Source organism: Perna viridis, chromosome 9 (genome assembly GCF_037379345.1).
Source record: "Perna viridis isolate PV_CMFRI_1.1 ecotype Kerala chromosome 9, ASM3737934v1, whole genome shotgun sequence".
Taxonomy (NCBI): domain Eukaryota; kingdom Metazoa; phylum Mollusca; class Bivalvia; order Mytilida; family Mytilidae; genus Perna; species Perna viridis.
Window position 1 is genome coordinate 14,449,716 of NC_142453.1, and position 13,003 is coordinate 14,462,718.

Sequence of the window (13,003 nt, forward strand, 5' to 3'; positions counted from 1 at the left end):
TCAATATACACATTTGAGCAGATTAAAAAAATTCCACCAGCGCAAACTGAATAAAACTTTTCTGGCCTAAAGATATGTGCAGTTTATATATAAAATCCTGTTTGCACTTATCTTTAGGCCAGAGAAGTTTTATTCAGTTTGCGCTGGTGGAATTTTTTTAATCTGCTCAAATGTGTATATTGAAATGCACTTGAAAATTAATTTGCGGTCTCATGTCAGATTTGTGATCATCTACTAATATTTTTGTTCGTGTTGTCCACAGCCAGGGTCTAGGGAAACTATGGCAGAAAAATAATAATTGTGATTTCCACAGGTTAAAAAAAGCATATTGCATTGTTTATAAAAAAAAAAAGTAGCTTAATATACTGGTCTAGGAGTAGCTGCGAAATCGTAGCTCTTGATCTTTTTTTTTTTTTTGATTTTGCGATCTAACGTTAAGAAAATACAAACCAATAGTTAGAGCTACATTTCACAGCTAGTCAAGGAGTAAATCAAGTCGCCGGCAAGTACATGTAATTAGATTTCATGTCAATTTGTGGCCGAGTGGGTCTGTCCCCAATCATAAAATCGATGTATCATGCATATACAATTAAAATATTAAATATAAATTATTTTATCCTTTTCTAGATGTCTTTTCTTAATTGTGATAGTTCATAAAATTTCATTATGAGTACAGTCTAGAGTAATTACAAAATGAAAAGTAATTAGACTCAATGTAAGTTATTTTTTTTTTATCATTAAAGGGTTATTGTTTTCCATTTACTTGTTTTTAATCAAGATTTTTGTGAAGGTTTACACATGTAAATGATACAGGCTGCAAACCATGCCTTTATCCTTGAATAACTTTACAAAACAGTGGTAAGCCAAAGTGGATAAAAATGAGTGTTTTCTAATATTAAAAACCCATTTTTAATATTAAAAAATCATTTTTCTAATATTAAAAATTCAGTTGAATCACTGATATGAAAAAAGATTTTATAAATATTAGAAATTGATTTTCTAATTTAAGAAAATGGATTTGTTGTATTCAATTACAATTTTTTAATATTAGAAAATCATTTTATAATATTTAAAAATGTGGCTGATTTTGCAATATTGCAAAGTGATTTTTCAATATTACAAATTCATTTTCTAATATTACAAATTCAATATGTAATATTACAAATTGTGTAATATTTTATAATATTACTAAATCAGGAATTACTAATATAAGAAAATGAATTTTTGATATTACCAAATGATTTTCTATTATAAAAAATGTCTAATATTAAAAAAAATGATTTTGTAATATTGAAAATATATTTTCTAATATCACCAAATATTGATTTTTGTCCACTTTGGCTTGCCATACAAAACTTTATAATTTCTTCAATTTAGATACTTACCTTGAAAGTGTGATGACCATAGTCATGAATAAAATCGGCTGTAAAGAAACAAGTTTAGGTATGTGACACTAAATTTTATGCCCACATAAATTTATACAATATAATTATAAGAGGGGATGGATAAACTGGGGATAGCAGGAATTGGGGACGGAAAAGTATTGGGACGGATCAACCTGCTACCAAAGAATTTCTCACCAACTGATTTTTTGTCCTCTCCTGTGAATTTCGTGCATGCTGAAATTTAAGACAAACCGTTTAACAGATTGCTGATATTTTTCTTTCAAAAATGAGCTGTCAAACAACAGTTTTGTTGAGAAGCAAAAATTTGGTAAGCAGATTGGCAGGAACTGCTTCTGTCTTGAAAATGGTGAGATCTAGTCTCTGACCAGTAGTGAGAATGTACAGTTATATACATGTACATGTAACTAATATAGTCCCTGCTAATGGTACAATTTCAATACTTTTAGTACTAATATTCTGCTTCAGTGAGGAATGCATCCTACAAAACAGACCATTAATCTGTTCTGTTTATTTTATTATAGGTTGAAAATCAATATTAAAATATGAATCTTATTTTGAATACATACAAAAATTTTAAGGGTGTGCAGTAAATCAATGGCAAACTTATATTAGGAATATTATACCATACATGGAATGTTGAGCTGATTTGAATATGTTACTGGTTAGGAAACACCCCTTGATCCACACATGCAGGGGTTACAAAAAAGTCAGAATTTGTGATTGCATCGGAAATAGATTGCACCAGAAACATGTTAAACCACTATATATTTGCATAAAGATATTTCATAGTCTATCTACCCATTTTCAGATAATTTCAGGGTTACTTTTATCAGCTGCAAAGGAAGGTCAGTGAAACTGTTCAAAATGAACCACTCTCAAAACTTTGTTCATATAATGCCCTGAAGAAAATCTGGCCACTGATACTAAGATTAGTTTTTAAAATTAGTTCAACAATATCAGTGAAGTCCATTGAGCCTCTAGATCATAGAACACTAATCTCTAACCTATATTTAGTGTATACATGTATGAAAATGCCAGAAGGTTTTGTGTATTACTGTCACTGTTACACATATATTTTAAAACAAAATGAACGTTTGTACACGTTCATTGCTTTTCACTTTCAATCACATGTTGGATGGCATAGGTTGGTTGATAGAAGACAGAATGCCTCCTGCTAAGAAATGGAAACTAAAGCCATCTGCAAAGGCTAAACTGTTTTGGTCGTGAAAATTTCCACTCTGAAAGCATAATGCTGTGATTCTGTATCACCTTGATTATGGTTCTAACCTTGGAGGAATTTGAAATGTTTAACGAAATTATAAGCTTGCCCTACAGCAGTAACACTTGCCAGCAAAGCAGAGAATATGACTTGTTTGTCTGAGGTAAGAGTTGTTCTGAAATTTAGCAGTTAGCAAACTCTAATACATGTACATTTAAATAATTCTAAGTTGTCAAATGGCTTTTGTAGTACACGTTATGTCAAGTTTTGTAACTATGGAATTAGTATAGATATTAATTCACAAAAAAAGTTAAATTATGATCTATGTCCAAAATTGGCTAGAATGAATGAATCTGAGATGATCGTGTCACGATGACAGATTCTAAATTGCAAATATGTAATTATACCACAGGAATTAACATTCATTAGTTCAATATAATCCAATAAATTAATTACATATACTTTAATCCAATTAGACAATTATTCTCACCAGGACTTATGTTTTGAAATATGGTTTCAAGCTGATTAAATTGGTTTTTTTTTTATAAATGTTTAAGAATGAATTTGTTCATTTGATTTTAGGCTGGCCGAATGGGAATACAATACCTTAGAAGACCAGAACTTGTTGAGGATAAATAAAATTAACTTGAATTTTAAGACTTTGTTAAACATATATGGAATGAGTGACAATGGAGAGTTAATCATGAGGTATTCATATGAAATGTATTTATGTAATAAATGAAATTGGTTTTAAAAGTCTAATAAAATTATTTCACTAATATGTATGTTAAAATTATTGTTTATTTATTTTGTCACATATGTAAGTGTAAATGTACAAAATTGATTATTGAAGACTTCATTGTTCATCATAAAGTTATTAGATTTATAAGTAAATTATATTGCAATGACCAAATCCAACTGTGTAAAGTGTTTTTTTTTTTTTTTGCAATTTGTCCTTTAAAACATTGATATATCATTGAGCTTTTGGCAAGCAAAACCTTTTCAAGTTCACTCATTTTCACATTTTTCACGATTCATCAGAAAAAGAAATAAGCATAATGTGGGCAGGCTGTTCGCCCCCAGATTTTGACAAATTGTGATCTGCTGACTGTTCATGAGCTTCAAGAGGTGCAAGATGCTGATATTTTTTAACTTTAAATTAAACCTCTTTCCAAACTTCCTCCGATAATACCCCCCTGTGGATCGCTATCCTTGTCGTGGTAGGGGGGCTTGTGTGCCTCAGTGATCCTAAGAGCTATGCCAGCTGGAGTTTTTTTCTCCTGGTAGGGTTACCCATGCTGGAACGGTCAAAGTTAGGAGACCAGACTAAAGCGATCCGTACATCGACTGTGGGCTCGGTGTTTAAAATAAAAAGTGGGTTCACCTACTTGTTTGCCGTGAGTTGCAACCCGTGAGTTATTGGTGGGCGAGGAGGTCCTAGTGGATGAAGGTCGTATCTAGACTCCACTCGTGACGTAACCCCCGTGTCATCGATGGTTGGATGATCGAGGATAGGGTTGTATATGCCACTCGGCTCTTAGGTCATCTAAACGGGAGATTGGATGGACCCGATTCGATCAATCAGCTGGTCACGCCATGCTCTTCATATGTCCACCTGCTTTACTGATGGCATTTTGTTTAATCCGATGTTTCTAAGATTTTCAAAAGCTTACAAATGGCAAATGAAGAAGGCGGTGGCTCATGGGTCAATCGAGTAGTACGCTGTCTAGGCGCCATTGATAGATACGCTCTGTTCGAGTATGTTGTCTCTGGAATCCCTGATGCTATCTGCTGGAAATCCGTAGAGTCCTAGCATCGCCCGTGTTGGCACTCGGTGGCGGGTAGGGAACAGAGACGATGAAACTTATAAAAACTTAACATGGCAACAAAAAACAACGGGAAGTCCAATGTTTCTTATTCAAAAAAACGAAAAAGTGATGTCTGCAATTCTTCTGACAAAAGTGATAACTGGCCAAGATTTATTGTAATTTCTGCAAAAGATAAAGACAAAAATGTTAATGACCTTTCTCCTTTTTTAATACAGAAAACTATCAAGGGTGTAGCTGGTGATGTTAAAGATACAAACAAAATAAGATCAGGAATTTTAATTGAATGCCTCAGACCTGGCCAATCATCAAATTTGTTAAAATTAACCAGGATTGGTTACCTTGATGTGGTTTCATCTGCACACAAATCACTAAATCAGTCACAGGGAGACCTCGACGCCTTGACTGATGAAGAGATCTGTGAGGAACTGAAATCACAAGGCGTTAAGTCAGTGAAAAGGTTTACTTCTCGACGTGCAGATGCAACCACACCAATGAGAACAATCCTGTTAACATTTAGTTCCACTTCAGTGCCATCTCATGTCTACATTGGTCTATACAGGACAGCTGTCAGTCTGTATATTCCTAACCCACTTCGGTGTTTTAAATGCCAGAAGTTTGGGCATGGAATGCCCAGTGTAGAGGAAAACTGTTTTGTTTCCGATGCTCTGAAGAAGGACACGAGGGAATCGACTGCAGAAAAGATCTGAAATGCAGAAACTGTGAGGAAGTTCACATGTCATTATCTAAAGATTGCCCTCTTTATAAAAAAGAAAAAGATATTTTAAAGCTAAAAACTGAAAACAAAATTTCATATAGTGAAGCTCGCCAGAAGTGGACCCTTTCCAACAATTTTCTTGCATCTGGCAAAACATCATATGCTAGTGTTGCAAAGTGTGTTTGTCTGTCCTCGACTGTTGAGGTGCAGACAATCATGAGTTGGAAAGAGGATATCAATGGTCTTGTCAAACTGCCCAGTGAGGTATCCACCAAAATAATGAAACCATCCAAAAAATGTTTAGAGGAAATTAAAAAGGCCAGAGCTAAAAAGTCTCATTAATGTTCCCAGACTCAGTCATCCCAAAATTCCGGATCATCTTCAAAATCATCTCCATCATCACAACAGTCATCATCTTCGTCTTCCAAATCTTCTCAACAGAAGAATGTCCAATCCCCAAAAAAGTTGGGGAATTTCCGTGTGGAGGACTTGGAGAAACCTTAGTCTAGACGACAGATTGTGTCGCCTGTGGTGTCGGACTCGGATTCCGAGTGTGACATGGAAACAACAGATCATGGACTTTGTCCAGGTGAAAACTGGCTGGGTCCCGACCTTGATCAGATTGACCAAACAGATCCTGTTGCCACGAAAAAATACAAGGAGCAGCGTGCTCAGTCAATTCGAATTGATCTTAATGGTGGCACTCGTACTAGAAGGTCATCGAGTCGTGGTCGCGGATCCAAGTCAGAGAAAATATCCCCCATTTGTCACCCATAAAAAATGGCCAAATTACTTCAATGGAATTGTCCAGGTTTAAAGGCTAATATTTTGGAATTAATTCTTCTTGTTCAGTCTATTTTACCAGTTGCATTATGTCTCCAGGAGACTCATTTAAAAGAAACGGATCAAATTTCCGTAAAGGGATATACAATGTATAGTACCTTTGCTGAGGCAAATGAACGAGCTGCGGGTGGATCTACCATTTTTATTAGGGACAGAGTAATACATAGTTCAGTTCCTTTAACTACCGATCTACAAGCAGTGGCCGTTCGGTTATCCCTTGATAAAACCATAACCGTTTGTTCCATTTACATTCCCCCAAATTCAATACCTAAAACCTCGACAAATCCAAAAAAGGCCTAGTAAACCATGATTTACTGATGAGTGCGACAAAGCGATCGAAGAACGCAACAAGGCCCATCACTGGTTTGACAAAAATCCTACACCAGCAAATCTGTCAAACTTCCGAATATTTCGAGCAAAAGCTCGACGTACATGTAAGCAAGATAGACGAACCTCTTGGAAAAATTTTGTTTCTAGTATTAAATCTCACACTCCCCTCAAAAAGTATGGAATTTGATTAGTAAAGTAAAAGGAAAAAATTCGAATTTTTCAGTGAAACACCTTAAAGTTGGTAATACCACTCAAACCACCGAAAAAGATATCACCAATAAGCTAGCTGAAACTAAACATTCATCCTCAACTAACTACAAACCGGATTTTCAAAAAATTAAATCATCTGCAGAAAAGACAAAATTAAACTTCAAGTCAAATAATGCTGAATCCTACAACTCTCAATTTTCTATTGAGGAACTAAAATCGTCACTGGCTAAAGCCCACGATACAGCTAGTGGGCTAGATAATATTCACTATCAACTTTTGAAACATCTTCCTGATCCATCTCTACATACACTTCTTGCGTTAATGAACGAGATATGGACTTCTGGTAACGTTCCATCCATCTGGAAAACAGCTTCAGTTGTCCCTATCCCAAAACCAGGAAAGGATCATACGGATCCTTCAAAATATCGCCTGATCGCATTGACAAGCTGCGCCTGCAAGACAATGGAACGAATGGTCAATGATCGCCTTGTGTGGTTCCTTGAGAAGCACAACTTACTCACTAATATTCAGTGTGGTTTTAGTCAAGGCAGAAGTACTCTTGACCGTTTAGTCCTGTTTGAAACGCTCATCAGAAATGCATTTGCTAAAAATGAACATGTGTCGGTTTTTCGATTTAGAAAAAGCCTATGACACGACGTGGAAATATGGTATTTTAAAAGATATATTTGATATGGGGTTGAAAGGAAGACTTCCTCTGTTCTTGTCTAATTTTTTGTCAGATCGTCATTTTATTGTAAGGGTAAATTCGACTTTTTCTGAGGAGAAGGAACAGGAAATGGGAGTTCCTCGGGGAAATATTCTTTCTGTCACTCTCTTCAGTATTAAAATTAATAGTTTAGCCCAAGTTTTGAAGGACAATATTGACGGTTCCTTGTATGTAGACGATTTTTTGATCTGCTACAGGGGACAAAATATGAGTAATATTGAAAGGCAGTTACAACTTTGCCTTAAAAGAATTGAAAAATGGGCTTTGGAGAATGGGTTTAAGTTTTCTACATCTAAAACTGTTGGTATGCACTTTTGTCGAAAGTGAAAGCTGCATCCGGACCCAGATCTCTTTCTTTATGGTAATAAAATCAAAATAGTAGAAGAAACAAAATTCCTTGGATTACTTTTTGATAATAAACTTTCTTTTCTTCCCCATATCAAATTACTTAAATCTAGGTGTCTTAAGGCACTAGATATTTTAACAATGGTGTCCAGTACCGATTGGGGTGCTGATACCTCAATTTTATTAAATTTATATAGATCTTTGGTTAGGTCTAAACATGATTATGGATCTATTGTTTATAGTTCCGCCAAAAAATCTTACCTTAAAATTTTAGACGCTGTTCACCACCAGGGGTTGCGACTTTGCCTTGGTGCCTTCAAAACCTCTCCTATTGAGAGCCTTTATGCTAAGGCAAATGAACCATCCCTTGGAGACAGACGTTTGAAATTAGGTCTTCAATATGTAAGTAAACTTATGGCCTACCCAGATAGCCTTGTCTATGACTGTGTCATTAATTCTATTTATGTCAACATTTATCGAAAACATGAAAGCAAAACCCCTCCTTTTGGAATTCGAATAAAACCTCATTTGGAAGCAATTCATCTGGAGACCAATGCAGTGACACCTGTTGTTACTTTGAAATGCCCTCCATGGGAGCTTCCACACCCTTCTTTCATTTTTGATCTGCATGAATATAAAAAGTCCGATACCAATCCTTTATTTTTACAACAAAAATTTTCTGAAATTAAAGCAAATTATCCAGATTTTTTGACAGTGTATACAGATGGCTCAAAAGATGGCGATAGTGTTGCATGTGCTGCTGTCCATAGTGACAGAAGTGTAACTGAACGGTTGCCATCGAGCGCTTCCATATTCACAGCTGAAGCTCGAGCCATCTTGTTAGCACTTAAATTGATTACTCAATCTAATCTGTCACAGTTTATTATTTGTTCTGACTCTTTGAGCTGTCTTTTGGCAATTAAGAATCACAAACTGAAAAACATTCTTATCGTACAAATTTTATATTTTATTCATCGGCTTTGGGAATTTGATATAGAGATTGTTTTTCTCTTGGTACCCAGTCATGTTGGTATTCATGGGAATTCAGTTGTAGACAGGGTTGCCAAGAAGGCAAGTAAGATGAAATAATAAAGGACGTTAGTTTGCCATACACCAATTTTAAACCTTTAATAAGGAAATATATTTTAAAGATGTAGCAGGACCGATGGGACGGTCTTGAACACAACAAACTCAATTCCATAAAACCCGATCTAGGCGTTCATCAATCTGGGTCGGGCAATCGCAAAGAGCAAGTGGTCATGACTAGATGCCGCATTGGACATTCTAGATTTACACATGGCCATTTGCTTGTTGGTGATCCTCGACCTGAGTGTATCCCATGTGATTGCCCTTTCTCTATCAAACATGTTCTTCTAGATTGTGTGGATTTTGCTAACACCAGGCAAAATTATTTTGACTGCGCCAATATGTTTGATTTGTTCAAGACTGTTTCATCTAAAAACATTATCGATTTCTTGCGGGACATCGGTTTATTTAATAAATTCTAAATTTGATACCTTCCTTGATTTTTCAATACTCTAAATGTTTTATCGAAGTTATGTTTCTATATTTATTTTATGTCTTAGGTTTACCTTTTATGTACCTTTTCATATGTAAATAGCTTTTTGTTTTAATTTCATTATTTTATGAAGAGACTTTGATCTTGCTTTTAATAGTTTACTTACATTAAATGTTCTTGCCGTGATATGGCCGTGGTCGCCGAAACGACATTAAACAACAACAATCAATCAATCAATCCTCCGATAATGACTGATGAAACAGTTAATGAAGCAAGGGGATTGAACAATTCAAATGATATGAGCTTTGAACACCATTTTGTCATATGCAATTTGACCCATGTGGGTCTGGGTGTCAAAAAGGCCCTTAGCTGCACTAAACTTGTCGTAAAAAGCAACTAAATAGTGCTCAGAAACCTGGCAGGGGCTAGGGCGCTCTGCCCACAGAGCAACTAGGTTTTGTGGCCCAGGTGGTGGAATGGGGTATCCCTGGCATGCTTCATGCTGGGGTTGTCAGGCCATAATATAGAAAACCTGACCCTAAACCATAGTGGTGCAATGTGTTGGGGAAGATGCCATGTTCCTTGCATGTTCAAAAACCCTGCAGGGGTATTCTATCAGAGTAGGAACCTTTGCACTCCATCATAGAAGGCTAAATTGCCCAATCCTATCCATGTCTCCCTATTTCCGGTGCCATTGAATCCTGTCCACTCTATTGTCTTTGTGCCCTATCCCATTTTTCATTTCATCATCATTTCATCATCATTTCATGCTCATTTTATCATCCATTTCATGTTCATTGCCTGGATATAGCTGAAATATTGCTGCTCTGGATTAAAACCCCAACAATCAATCATTCATATGCATGTTAGTTGTAGTTTTAATGTAGCATATATGCATTATAGTTTTTAGCTCACATGGCTAACATTTGAGCTGTTGCCATCACATGGCATCCGTCGTCATCATAGTCGGTCATCTTTAACAATTTTCCAAAACTCTTCTCCTCTGACACTACTTGACCAATTGAAACCAAACTTGGTATGAATGTTCCTTGGGTATTGGGGATTTTTGATCAGTTGAAAAACATGACTGCCATTACTAAAAATAGAACATAGGGGTCAGACATATATCTCAAAAACCGTTAGGTTTAGCAAAATTATGACATGGATAAAAGTGTTCAGCATGATTGAGGTCTAGTTGTGATCAAATTTTCACTTTAATCTGTTAAGCCATGTTTAAGTTATTGCCCTTTTTCATTGTTTTTTGCTATTTTCAAATGTTATTTCGTTCAAAAATCTTCTTCTCTGACACCACTTGACCAATTTGAACAAAACTTGGTAAGAATGTTCCTATAGGTATCCTGTGTAGAACTGATGTGGGGATTTTTGATCCGTCGAAAAACATGGCCACTGTTACTAAAAATAGACCATAGAGGGTAAGACAGTAGTTTTTTTGCATATATCTGTTTAGCTAAATTCTTTCAATAGCTGAAATTATCCTTATTATTACAATACAATGACTACAAAAGTCTTCAGGGATAAAAGTTGTCAGACGACTCCTTGTAAGGAGTTATTGCCCTTGCAAGGAGAAAAATGAAGTTTTTTTTTTTTTTTTTTTTGTTACAGTTTTCAGCCAATATCTTGAAAACTATGATAGATAGAAAGAAACTTTTAATTGCTGAAATTATCCTTATGATAAATCCTACCAAAGTCTTCTTGAGTCAATATTGTTGGACAAGTTCTTGTTTAATTTATTTCCCTTGAAAGGCAAATTTCAACCAGGTGAGGGATTCATGCTCCTGGGAGGCTCTTGTTACCTGTAAATAGTTTATTTTTTTATTTTAAAATTTTTACAGTGCTGAAATAATGATGTTTTTGAGTCTCTTTTTACTGCTAATATACTCTTTAAAGTTGTCAGCTACCAGAATTATTTTATGTTTCGAGTCTTGTTTTAGTGCTAATATACTTTTCAATGTTGCATGCTATCACAATTATATTTAAATTTTTCATTTTTTTTTAACAAAATTTCAGTGTCTATTTTCATCATATTTTTAAATGATAAGTCTTTTTTATTTTACATTGTTTTTTGTCTATTTTCATCTAGTTTTAAAAGAAATGTTGTTTTTTTTTATTTTACATAGTATAGTGTAGTTATCTATCATAATTGTATGTCTATTTTTAGATTACAGTTTTGACTGGAAGTGGATATTGCCACATGGAACTGCCAAAATATTCCGCGGTCTGTTCTCTTTACCCTCCCCCTTTTCCACCTTGCAAATTTACGTTAGTATATTGTTCCACTGCCGAACAATATTTGATGCTTAATTTTTCATAACAGATGGAAGTATTATGACATCAAAGCTTTTGTAGTATTTGTTGAATTGCAATATTTCTATGATTATGTGCTTATCTTAAACTATTTGGATTTTGTCTTAGTGAGCAGGACTATTTTTTCTAATTGACCTGACATAGGTCAAACACGGTACCTCCAATAACCGAAAACAATATGGCGTCGGAAGGACAAGTGACTAATTTCAAAGTACTGATGCCATATTGATTATTACAAACTTTCGTTAGGTATCTAGAAAGTGCTGGAATACTAATAAAAAAAATAATTTGCAAGTGTGTTTCAATAATACAGTGGTCAATTATACCACCCAAAAACGTGGAAAAAGGTGTTTTATTGAGGTTTTCGGTTAACACCAAGGTTTTTGGTTTTTCAAGCAACCCAGAGCTGCAATGTATGTTTTTTGTGATGTACAAAAAAACGTAAGTATAGTTTTAATGTTTATGATTACTGTGAGGGTGTGGGGGGGGGGTGGGCGGAGCTGGCATCCCTCCTTTTTATGGGAAAATAATAATTTTTATGTATAAAATTGACAAAAATGGCAAATAATGTCCTAGCACCCCCTTTTTCTGAGGAACCAAGCTGCCACCCCTCATTTTCCAAGTATGTGGATCCGCCTGTGCCAGATCCTGAAGGTTTGAAAGTCCTCTATTATAGTGTTTGTAAATTACAGGTATTTTTGTGAACAATTTTGATAAAAAGATATTTTTACTAATGTTAAGAGTTTTCAAGTTATTCTATATTTTATACACATTTTACTGTTAAATACATGTAAATCCTATATATATCATGTGTGTTTGATTTGATCCCAGGAATTTAAAATGCAAGCAATGTATACATGTACATGAATAAACATACAAATGTACATGTAGCTAACAATCTGAAGTATTTAAACTAGAAAATAAACATTTGAATCATTGAATTGTTAAATTAATATGATTTTGAAAGCAGAAATATAAACAATGTCGGCTTCAAAGGTAAGAATGAAAGGCAATGTAATTAAAATTAGATCTTAATTGCTCCCCCTTTTTTCTATGTCACATGAAGTCATGCGACAAAGGAAAAACGGGGAGCAATTAAAATCTGATCTGAATTAGATTGGAATGAAATGAAGCCATGTGGCATATTTATCACATTTAGTAGTTGATCTTGATCTATCAAAACGAGGGATATCTAGTAAAAATTGGTATTTATAGGTAGTCAATCAAACTTTTAGAGCATAAAGAGTCCCTGCTTATGACATTACTGCTGAAAATTTTCCTAAATACGTTAAAAATGATTTGATTACATTTTTATTGTATTAGAAATTGACTCATTCTCAAATTTTCAATCATTATCATTGTGGCTGACCTGTGATTTAAATACCCTATATCACACCCCTAGACCTATATTGCATATCCTATATCACACCCCTAGACTTATATTGCATACCTTAAATCACAAGCCTAGACCTACAGTATTTCGTGTACCCCTAGACCTATATTGCATACTGTACAAATGTATATCACACCCTTAG

General features: G+C 34.8%; 1 protein-coding gene across 10 annotated transcripts in view; it reads left to right on the top strand.

Moving 5' to 3' along the window:
* Positions 1-13,003, top strand: part of LOC148606889 (putative RNA-binding protein EEED8.10) — a 52,723-nt gene that overhangs the window by 129 nt on the left and 39,591 nt on the right. For 2 of the 10 annotated variants that reach the window (XM_088546683.1, XM_088546675.1), the window contains exons 1-2: positions 166-313; positions 1,378-1,443. The gene's annotated coding sequence lies outside the window, so the exon portion shown is untranslated. Of the gene's footprint in view, positions 1-161; positions 314-1,377; positions 1,444-2,214; positions 2,789-3,207; positions 3,334-7,898; positions 8,027-11,322; positions 11,910-13,003 lie in introns of those variants that run through there. The other 8 variants (XM_088546677.1, XM_088546678.1, XM_088546679.1 and 5 more) reach the window with 8 other exon arrangements.